The sequence below is a fragment of the Mustelus asterias genome, chromosome 20, assembly GCF_964213995.1.
Source record: "Mustelus asterias chromosome 20, sMusAst1.hap1.1, whole genome shotgun sequence".
In the NCBI taxonomy this organism is placed as follows: domain Eukaryota; kingdom Metazoa; phylum Chordata; class Chondrichthyes; order Carcharhiniformes; family Triakidae; genus Mustelus; species Mustelus asterias.
In genome coordinates this window covers 68,020,763-68,032,865 of record NC_135820.1, presented here as the reverse complement: position 1 = coordinate 68,032,865, position 12,103 = coordinate 68,020,763, and the positions used below count along the sequence as shown (strand labels likewise).

The following is a 12,103-nucleotide window of genomic DNA, read 5'->3' as shown; positions in this document are numbered from 1 at the left end:
ATAATAAATCAAATCAAATCAGAAGTAGGATTGGGTAGATGATCTAAACAAACCTAATTATTATTTCTTACTATTCAGACACTACATGTTTAAATAAATATGAAAACTATCATTTGGCTGCATATCCATTATACTGTTGGATAAACTTCTCCAAGGATACAGCATGTCTCCAAAACGACTGAAAGAGTATTTTATGATTGTGAAATAAATTTCATTGTTCTTACGTGCTGACCAGCAGGGAAAGTGCCCCAAATTTCACAAGCATTAGTCACCATGTACCTCAGCTTCAATCTGTAAACATCTGGATGATCCTGCAACTTCTTGCAATAGTGCGATCAATCATCATGTGTCATATCTGAAAAACAAGAGACATTAAACTTTTCGCTACAAAATGGAGCCAATGTGAACTTATTCAGAAGTCTGGTATCTGTAGACATGTGACCTAACAAGGTCTTCATTGTCTTCCAATGACTGAAAGAAACACTCATTTCAGCAGAGGTATGAGTGAAAAAACTGAAACAAGTTCAATCCAACACCTTCGCTCCCATTATGAGCAGTAACTTCTTGTGCATCATAGTAGGGTGCTATGGTCGTCCATGTTTCAACATGTTCCTCGTTACAGAATGATTTATTTTTGGCACAAAGGGGTGGTGCATTTCCAATTAACATTACAGCTGGGAAACTACATCACAAAATCAGATGTTATCCTCACTGATTGCTGTCAAATCCTGCAACTAACAAAGAGAAAACTAACCTAAGTCTCAGATAAAATTTTATTTTCAATTTTAATACAGGAGCGGAAGATTTCACTTTGAATTCAACTTGTTTAAGCCCATGCAAAAGAAACTCCTGAAACTAGTTTCTTGTTTAAATCTGATGTTACTTGGCTGCCTAATATACATATGGAGTGATACAATAACCAGAGTTTCCTGATATTAGTTGGATCATTGATAAGTACTCTCTCATCAGGGGGAATTGCAATATTATCAACTTTACTCATGCACATGTTAAAAAGTTCGCAGAAAGACCTTCGATCATAATTTTTGCAGCGATTGTTTCTCCATTGGTACAAAAGGCTGGTTAAAAGCAGAAAAAAAATCATATCCTAAAGTAATTTTCCTGCCAAGTAATAATACAAATCATTGCGAACTTTTGCACCTTTTTGTTTGGCAGGGTTGTGGAAAGGGGTAGACATCTGCAATTTAGTGTGATGAGAAACAGTTTCAAGGACATGGAGACATTCAAAGCAACATTTATTAACGGTTCCTGCAGTAATTCAGTTGGAAGCTAAAGTGAGATAGCTGACTAGTGTATATTTCAGTAGCTATATCACTTGTACAAAACATGGGTCTGCGAGGGAGTAGGAATACTATATTTTGCCATAAGCAACACGAGTTTCATCATATGTAGGCGCACTATTGACCTATTTTCAAACAAAGGAGGAAAATTCTAGTATAAATCTCCACAGCTATCTCATCTGCCAGACGAAACATTGTTTCCATTTTCATTTTGAAAATATGGAACAGGCCAAGGTCATTCCAAAAAATAAAGATCTGTTTTGAGTCCCATGTACTAAAGGGCCCCAAACATCCTTGGGGCAAAGTGGAATTTGAGATTTATGTGCTAGGCTGGAATTTCTGGAGAGATCAGGGCATTTGACTAAAACACATAGGACTCTGTACCAGCATAAAACATCTTGAGTACATGTTAAATTTGGAGGAAAAAGGGAAGGGAGACTTGAAGACCACGTGCGTTTCAGTAATGTGTAAAATTGGACTTCTCTGCGTGAAACCAATTCGCTCTGTACAAACAGTAATCGTGGAATGTCCAAATCAAATCATCTGGTCGGGAACACCTCTGCTGCCAAATTACACCTGTACCTTGCCAGCATCTAGTAAACACGGGGCAGAAGAGGAGGAACAGTGGGTATGCTGTCAATAATGGCATCCAAATATCTCCATTCTCCCCCCCCCCCCCCCCCCCCCATAGGAAACTGGCATAATCCAGTCTTCAGAGGAGAGCTCCATCATGACTGACTTTCACTAATTTTCTGCCAACACACAAGCAAATGCTATGCTTCAACTGCTTGATCCATGGAAATTTAGTGGCAATATATATTACAAACTTAGCTGATACATCAGAATATCCACCTCACTGTGGGTGCACTTTTAGTCAGAAATTTTACCTCTAAAGATAAATGGCCTAATATTCTTTCTTCAAGCGTATTATTCCCATTAGTAATAAGCTAGCAATTTCATTTCTCATAACAATGGCCTTGAAATTACACTATGGGATAATAGTCACCTGATGCTTAATGTAGTTATTTTAAACTGGCTAATGCCATCCTTAAAATAACGATAAATTGCCAATGTATCCTGCTTGTTGATTCGGAAGGTTAGTTTGTGAAACTCCATCGGAGTCCTTTTAGCTTCAGAGGAAAGCCAGCCATTCTTTATTCATCCTGCATTCAAAGGCTAAGACAAATCAGAATACCTTCTGAGTGGTGAGAATCTAGGTATGGAGCAGTATATGGAATTAGGTACTCGCATACATAAAAATCATCAAGCTAGGGCAAAAACTTATATACAAATGCATTAGTTAAGAGCTGGAGTAAGCAATTTGACCCCTTGAGCCTGCTCTGTCACTCATTAAGATCATGACTGATCTGATCATGGTCCCAACTGCACATTCCCCCTAGGAAGCAGATTCTCCCAAAGGGTAGAGAAAAGGCTGGAACACTGTCCTTCTAGACTATGGATGCTAGGTCAATTAGTATTTTCACAACTGAAATGGATAGGTTTTTGTTAGGTAAGTGTAGTGTAGGATATAGAACAATGGCAAGTAAACAGAAGTCAGGTAACTGAATGGTAAAACAAGCATGAGGGGCTAAATGGCCTATTTCTGTTTTTTATTATTTACTTTAATACTGCACTTAAATTATATTTAACAACTAAATTGGCAATGAGTAACAATTCACATTTTCTTTTTTTTCCCCCAAACTCACTTGCTCAATACTAAGTGTGAAAATCTAGCAATAAGCTCAACAATTTTTGTCAAATATTAAGACAAGAGATATGCACAACGTATCTTATTCACTTAATTTTCTACAATAAACCTTTATTTTGTTGAAAGGACTTGAATTATTACTACCTCAGACAGCAGGTCCAGAAAAACAAGGGCCTCACTAGGTCAAGCACTATTGTAAATTTTCAGCCACAGTATAAAAGAGAACAAAGGAGAAATGAGGAATCAGCAGAAAACCAAGCAATAAAGGGCTTTCATTTTTCCCCTTCAAAAGATGGCATTCACAAATCAATATGTGCCACAAAATCTGCCAAATTGCTCAAATAATTTCTTCACATATTTGGCTTGTCATTTTCCTCCTTCACTCAAGTCAGTGTAATGTTAATATCAATATTTATAATAACATATATAGATTATTCAATTCTTGATTTGCTATGAAGTTTTCTCCCACACAGACCTATTATGCTGTCTGGAGCCTGGGGCTTAAATTGGATTTTTTTTTAAGTTGGACAAATCCTGCACGACATTGTGTCAGTAACAGATGTATCGAGGGACCTGGTTTTCCGCCTGCAGATGTATTCAAAGCATCTTGACACCTCATGTCACAAACAGGTAAAGAATTTACAAGCCAAGGTGCAAGGGGAAATAAAAGAAAAAAAAAACATTTTTGCCCTCTCAATATTTTACTTAATGTAAAGCCACTGAAGAAAATGGGCAGCACGGTGGCACAGTGGTTAGCACTGCAGCCTCTCAGTGCCAGGAACCCGGGTTCAATTCCGGCCTTGGGTTTCCTCCGGATGCTTTGGTTTCCTCCCACAATCCAAAGATGTGCGGGTTAGGCTGATTGGCCATGCTAAATTGACCCTTAGTGTCAGGGGGACTAGCAGGATAAATACATGGGGTTACGAGGATAGGGCCTGGGTGGGATTACTGTCAGTGCAGGCTCGATGGGCCGAATGACCTCCTTCAGCACTGCAGAGATTGGATGATTCTATTGTATGATTCTAAAATTTGAGCTAACAGTGAGGTTTGGGATGAAGTTTTCGCAGCATAAACCTGACGGTCACACTGATGGAAAGAGAATGCTGAACTAATTTTCATTGTCCCAACAGTTGGAAGTTTGAAACTACCATTCTTGCCTTCCGTAAAAACTCTGTTTCTTTGATAATTCCATCTTCGTTCCACCTAATTGTTCAACTTGAAGCAGGCTAAGTTTAGCAAAGCTGAGCTTTAAATCCCAAATTCGACCCATTGGAAAAGAACAATTTCCACAAAACTGTTCGTTTCCATCTAATCCCACTACCTCCAATCAAAACTCTGCCATTTCCCAGTTTTAATTACACCAATTCTACCCTCGTTGGCATCTCATCCTCCATGAACATCAACTTATTGTAAACTTTGCCATCTTTTTCCTGCCTATATGGAGTCCTGCTTCCTCATCAACTTCTATCCTTGCTAATTAAATTTAATCGCATAGCATTCACTGCATTAAATTGAAATCCTCGCTGGCTTCACCCTTTGCTAGGTCAGGAATCTCTTTTAGCTCTATATTGCCTCTCACAAGCTCCAATCCTTATTCCACAACCCTCTGTTGTCAGATCCTTCAGTTGCCTCGGTCCCGATCTGCTCTTCCTCTACCTTTCTGCCTCACCATGTTTTTAAAAACTCTTAAAATCCATCTTTATAACTAATTTCTCATACCCTAGGTATATGCTTACTGTTTTTGCTTATGCTATAGAAGTGCATATGCTTGTGGTTGCTGTTGTAAATATGCAAGGAGGAGGGAGTGAGAGAGATAACAAATCATTGTCTCATGTAAACATTATAAATCAACAGTTAGAGGACAAGGTGGTGAGGGGGTAAATACAAAAAAAAAAATCACCTTTCCCCCTCAACGTTTTATATAATGTAAATTCACTGAAGATTTGAGATAAGTGGGGTTTGGGATGAAATTTTCGCTGCATTAACTTGATGTTTACACTGATGATTATCGATCATAGAATCCTACATTGCAGGAGGAGGCCATTGGCCTACCGAGTCTGCACCGACAACAATCCCACCCAGGCCCCATAACCCCACATACTTACCCTCCTAATCCCTCTAACCTGCGCATCCTGGGACACTAAGGGTCAATTTAGCATGTCCAATCCACCTAACGTGCACATCTTTGGACTGTGGGAGGAAACCAGAGCACCCAGAGGAAACCCAGACTGACATGGGGAGAACGTGCAAACTCCACACAGACAGTGACCCAAGACGGAAATCGAACCCAGGTCCCTGGAGCTGCGAGACAGCAGGCTAACCACTGTGCCATCCATGAAAAGAGGATGCTGAACTAATTATTTTAATGCATCTTCAAAAGTAGCAAATAGCATTACTAAAACAACTTCTGTGACAAGTGCAACTTTCAGCCTCAATCTATTTATAGCATAATTTATACTATATAATATTTGTGTGTTAAGACCAGTTAATCTTTCATAAACTATGTGTATTGTGCACTTCTGGGGAGGGGGAGTTTTTTTTGTTTTTTTTTATTTGAAGAGAGACTCCAAAGTAATTTAAATGTTTCTATTTTTTTTTTTTTTAATTTCATGCAAAGCAGGGTGGTGATTACCAATCAACAACCTCAAAATAAATCACAACATGATCTTCGATCAGAGGTTACTGAGTATTCTGATAATACAGAACAGGGTTTTACCACTGATCCTCCCAGACTCGTGACAAAACATCAATGATAAGATTCTGGAGTCAGTATACAACTCCTCCAAATAAAACAGTAAGAGTACATGGTTTTCGGCACACAGAAATCATTCATTTGCTATGCTTGGATGGCAACGTGAAATTCAAAATACAGATCTAAAATGATCAATAACCATTAAACAACAATTGGTGAAATTCTCAAATTTCAAAGCAAAATTGAAGGAAAATGTCCGATTGTGATACCAGTCATGAATGGTCGGCGCAGCGCAAATATGCAATATATTAAACAAAAAATCATTGGGACTTCTCCTACACCAAAAACAAAATTCACATTCAAGTTACTGAAAATGTACCATCTACAGGATTACCAATAATGCAACAAAGAATAATCTAACTCCACTGAAGAAAAACAATAAATATAACCATATTACCAGCTAACCATATTGTAGTTTCATTAACTGGCAGAAACTGGAAAACCATTAATAAAGGCACAATGAAATGTCAACAGGTTTCACTATCCACATCATTGTTTCCTGCTATTTCTGCATGGACAAGAGGGGAAAATTGGACTTGAGAAGCAAAAAATCCCAAACAATTACCAGGACTGTGAGGTGTGAATGGATATCTTACTTTTGTAGCTCTTGTTAAGTCATTGGACTCATCTAATAGTGGCAGCCACCACTCCCTATTGCTGTTATGCTGTTTCTGGGCACCACCACTCAACACGAGGAAAAAGCACTACCTTCCTGCTGCTAATGTCTTCCACCACCACCTCCACAGCTTTATCTGAAAATGCAAGGATCCTGACTGGAGTTATTTTCTGATTGCAACATGAAGGAACGACCCCCAAGTTTGCCTGTAAATAAACGGTGCTCTCTTAGTGCATAGACTTCCATTAAGTAGCAGCAGCATTGCCATTACTCTTAGCGACCCAGTGGCGAGCTGCAAATAAGTAGCGTGAATAACGTGACAATGCGTCATGAATGTTTGAATGTGACCTGGCCATGAAAGCAGTCCTGGCCTTGGGTGTCATCAACAAGTCGACATTGCAGGATTACCCACCCAATATGGCTCAACTGTAAAACAGACACTAAATATTATTGAGCTTTTAAATAAATAACTCAAAGCAAGACTGAAAATATAGGTTCTGTGAGGAATTTTACTATTTTGCCAGTAAACACCAATTTATTATAGATATTCTTCCCCAGTCATACGAATTAAATGTTGTGTATGGACTACAACTCCTATGTCAGCCTATTATTCCTTATAATGTCTCAAAACCCAGTGCCTATCACAGTTCTTTACCCTTTCCAATAACCTGTGCATACTATCGTCTAACTACCTTGCAATTCTTCCTGGTGAAATTCCATCGCTGGAATCTGAGAGGCAATTAGCAGCTGAGTGCGAAAGGTTCCTGGGATTTGGCCAACTTGGTTAAATGGCAGCATTCCTGCCTCAGGGTCAGAAGTTGAAGAGTTCAAACCACACTCCAGATAGCCTCGAAGATTAAAATACAGGTTCTTAATCAATGTGATCTCTATGATCTCCAAAAGTTGACATCTAACAGGTGCTCTTGAAGAATCTTCAGATACCTTTTTACTCCAGGTGGAGTAGTAAGTGTTTAAACATATTTATTATACATACAAATATAAGCATTGGTATATGCATGCAGCTGCAGAATGTGTACATTCTACACCAATTTGAGGAAGCATCTGTTTGAACTGATAAAAAATGAACAGTGTTTGACTAATAGGACTTTAAGAAGTGAACTCAGTAGTTACTTTCCTTCCTCATTACAGCACCAGATTTTGGTGCATTAAGTGGAATGGGCAATTAGGTAACCCGAGTACTTCTCAAAAGGTGGTGGAGTAATGCAACTATTCAACAACTCATCGTTATCTTCAGAAATTTAAACAAAATCTCTCAAAAGTTTTATCGTACTGTTGTACTTTAGAACTGATCTACTGCAAAAGCCTTGTAGGATTTTGAAAAGCCGTGGATGTTCAGCCCAATTAGAAAGACAAATTACCATGGGCATGTCTAAATTATGAATGACCGACATGATCCCATAGAATTTTTTTTTACACAAAGCTAACAATCCACATTGCACAGTGACTGTCACGAACAGGCTGTATGTTTCTTTGACCTCATGGGCGGTGCTGCTATCATATGGAGGCTGTTATTCAAAAAAAATGTTTAAATTAGGAACTATTGTGCTCTTCATTCGATTTTAAAACTTCAAGAGTTTCAACATTTTGAGACAATGCACCACAGAACAGGAGGTTGTAGGTTTCTACGTTCAATCCTTCACAGTTGGAGCAATTTTTATTTATACTAACGGTGACAGGTGACTGTGGATTTTTGTAGAAGATCAAAAATATTTCCTCTCTCTCGCCTTCCCTGCCATGTGACAAAGAACAAAGAACAAAGAACAATACAGCACAGGAACAGGCCCTTCGGCCCTCCAAGCCCGTGCCGCTCCCTGGTCCAAACTAGACCATTCTTTTGTATCCCTCCATTCCCACTCCATTCATATGGCTATCTAGATAAGTCTTAAACGTTCCCAGTGTGCCCGCCTCCACCACCTTGCCTGGCAGCAACGCATTCCAGGCCCCCACCACCCTCTGTGCAAAATATGCCCTTCTGATATCTGTGTTAATATCTGTGTGATATCTGTGACCTGATTATAAAACCATCCAATATGCCCCTATGTTCCTAAAAATTACTCTCAGCAGTAAGTTTCCAATCTTAGCTTTGCTGCCAAAGTAAATTGCTGGCTGGAATAACAATGTCATTCTCGTGCACCTCTTGCAGGTCCATTTCAGATTGACATTGATACAGGATTGTCACCAGTACCAGTCAGTTCTCATGGGCAACAGTAATGCATGACCTGGGAATTACCAATGAAAAAAAATTAAAACACATTTTATGTATTTACTCAATTGAGTGGGAGTTTACAAGAATGCAATTCAGATACTTGGATAGATACGGAATGCCAATTTACTATATAACAATTTTTTCATGCTTAAGAAACATTTACGGTGCTACAAGATTTGCCACAGTCAGCTTTCCAAAGATAGTGGCAGTTTGCGAGTTAAATGGAGGAGGAAGTGCAACTGCTTTTATTCAGAATAAATACAGGTATAATCAGGTCATATGGCAGGAAGGACTAGAAAAAGAGGGGAAATATTTTTGTTGCTGTGATACTACACACTCACTACCACCCTATAATAGATATTTGAGAGCAAACTGCAATTTATACAGCTGCAATTCTATCCAATTTTAGTGATCTGAAAACTGGAAGAGCGTGATTTATGATCAGTAAAATTGCTGCTTTAAAATCACTACCAATTCTTTGTCATTTTAACCAAGTTTTTTCTTTATTTGAAAAAGTGCTTCTGTGTTTCTTATGCAAAGATGAGACTTGGAGCTATATACTCCTTTTTAAGGATGACAGTTAACAATGGTGAATCCGCCCCACTCCATTTAGCACAGATTCCCTCTCTCAGAATTCTGACAAAAAGAGAGACTTGAATAATGTCAGGGAGAAGTAATATGCTCTCAAATCACTTCTAAAAATACTCTGGTCAAAATGCTATGCATTTATTGATAGAGGTAGGAATGCAAAAGGATCTTTCAACCCACCCAACAATCAAAACCATACAGGGTTACATACAGCATCTAGTCAGACTCGTTCATCACAGTTTGCATACTTCAGAGTTTTGTTTTGTCACTTTTTAGTCTTGACAAAGCTTGTTTTAGATCAGTTGAGCGAAAAGATTGAACTGACAGATACAAGGGATACAAAACTGGATACGACATCAATAAATAAAACTAAACTAACAGCATCTTTACATGTAATAAAATGTCAATAAAATATCAACTTATGTATCTATGCTGCTATCCATACAGAGGAAAATTCCTCAAATGATCCACAAGTCATTTATCACTTCTGAAAATTACAGGTTTAGCTTGCACAGTCCCGCATATCTTCATAACACATTTCCAACCTTCATTTCACTCTAAACTCAGACACCAAAACTGCTTCAACAAAAAAACTTTTAATCTTAGATGTCTAAAAATATTCTTTGGCAAGCAAAACTGAAATAATTACACCCACACACCCGAGAAGCAGAGTCACTATCACAGCACTTCCAGTAATAAGCTTTTCTATGTAGAGGAAGTCAGCGTAAACAGTGAACAGATATTACAGAAAAAAGAAATGATGCTCACCTTTAACCAATAGGATTGCTAAAAGTGGGCAAGTTGCCAAGATCGTACTCCGGTAAAAGTCTAACTACTAACCAGTTAACTAAAGTAATTATCCACTTCCCACTCCTCCTAAAAATTAGCCAAAGTACACTCTACTGAAACTGAGCTGAAAACCTTTCAAAATTCAGAGCACTCAGCTTACTCCCAGGGAAAACAGAAAACAGGAAACAAATCAACAAAACTCATCAGCTTGTTTCACTTAGTTCACGTGATCTTTGCCCAGTCAGCAGCCAATGCATTTCCCTTCCTGTATTGGCAGAATTATTTGCACTAATCGTAATGACTGCTGAAAAATTCCCAACCTCCTTCTCCGAAAGAATGTACCAAGCTGCTCTTCAGCATGCAGTGCTCCCAAAGAATGTTGCTCCGATTGCATTATTTTTGATGTTTCTATTTAATTACTGTAACTGAAAGCTGCAAGCGTCATACTGTGCATATCTTGAGGTTTTTTTACTATGAGGGCGGTACGAGTGTAAAAAAAAACAAGAGACCTGGTATTTGAAAGAATCTGCAGCAACTCTGCAACAGAATGAACCATCTCCTTCTATTTATATCAATCTCTGCTTGCATGCAGAATTATTAAAAATCACACTCTTTACAGACTATACTGTAAAAAAATCCAGACACATTTTCCATTTCAATTATTCCACATGTACTATTTTTGGAGGACGATGTAACTACTGTTATCTGTGAGAGACAGTAATGCGGCAGTTTGGAGCTTTTGATTTAAAATATATGCAAATCAAACAGATGCTACATTTTTAAAAGACATGATTTTTACATCTTAAAAAATAGTTTAATGTGTCATTTTCACAATTATTTGCTGGTAATCAGCAATCACTCTAGATGCAGATGATAGTTGCAGTCCAGCATATTCAAATGGTTCCTGTAGAGATTGTTATGAATAACATTGCAATGAAAAATGAAACCATCTCACATCCATGTTCCCCTGCTTCTCACTGCTGCCACCACCACCACACCCTACCCCACCCACCAACATAACATTTAATTTATCAAAATAAGTTTTATCTTGTGTTTTCTTTTTATGAACATTAACGGACTAGACTTCTGAATGATCCAGACAATCCTTTGGTCCAGTTCTTAATTTTCACTGTGTTACTGGACAAGGGTGCAGGCTCATGCAAATGTTTGACTTTGTAAAGTCAGACTTAGTCGCAGACTAGATGAATTCACAATGCTGTATCCTTTGGGAACCATTAAAGTAGATCTTATTCATTTCCATCAGAATACAAGTCATTTGTTATATTCATTCGAGGGATGTGAGCATCGCTGGTGAGGCCAGCGTTTACTGCTCAACTGTCCTTGAGAAGGTGATGCTGAGCTGACTTCTTCTCAAACGAATGGCTTGCTAGGTGATTTTCGAGGATAGTTAAGAGTCAACCACATTGTTGTGGGCCTGTAGTCACATAAGTGGGGTCCTCGGGTAAGAATGACAGATTTCCTTCACGAAAGAAAGCTACTGAGCCAAATTTTGTGACAAGCCGGGAGCTTCATGGTCACCATCACTGATATAATTTATTCCAGATTTAGTTAATTGAATTTAAAGCCCCAAGCTGCTGGGGCGGCACGATAGCACAATGGTTAGCACTGCTGCCTCACAGCGCCAGGGACCCGGGTTCGATTTCCGGCTCAGGTCAGTGTGTGTGTGGAGTTTGCACGTTCTCCCAATGTCTGCTCCGGTTTCCTCCCACATTCTGAAAGACGTGCTGGTTAGGTGCATTGACCTGAACAGGCACCAGACTGTGGCGACTAGGGGAATTTCACAATAACTTCATTGCAGTGTTAATTTAAGCCTTAGTTGTGACTAATAAACAAACTTTTCATTGTGGGATTTGAACTTGCGTCTCCAGGTCATTAGTGTAGGCCTCGGGATTATTAATCCAGTAACAGGACCATTATACTATCTTGCCCCTGTGATCTTTAGGATAGAAATTGGTGCCAAACTAAAGGCAAGTTGCATTCATGTCACAAAATGTAACAGAATTCAATTTTCAGTGTAATTCTTAGTAAGACATAAGATTTCAGAACCAGCGAGTCAGAGCTGACTTATTCCTGATGAACAATAATTTAATGAGTGTAACGGAGG

The 12,103-nt window shown here is 38.7% G+C and overlaps 1 protein-coding gene across 8 annotated transcripts in view; it reads right to left on the bottom strand.

The window, feature by feature from the left end:
* Positions 1-12,103, bottom strand: part of LOC144508603 (nuclear receptor coactivator 3-like) — a 210,978-nt gene that overhangs the window by 81,579 nt on the left and 117,296 nt on the right. For 5 of the 8 annotated variants that reach the window (XM_078236776.1, XM_078236774.1, XM_078236779.1 and 2 more), the window contains exon 3: positions 280-355. The exons of 1 other annotated variant lie outside the window; for it this stretch is intronic. The gene's annotated coding sequence lies outside the window, so the exon portion shown is untranslated. Of the gene's footprint in view, positions 1-279; positions 356-9,957; positions 10,189-10,298; positions 10,416-12,103 lie in introns of those variants that run through there. 2 more of the 8 variants (XM_078236782.1, XM_078236781.1) reach the window with 2 other exon arrangements.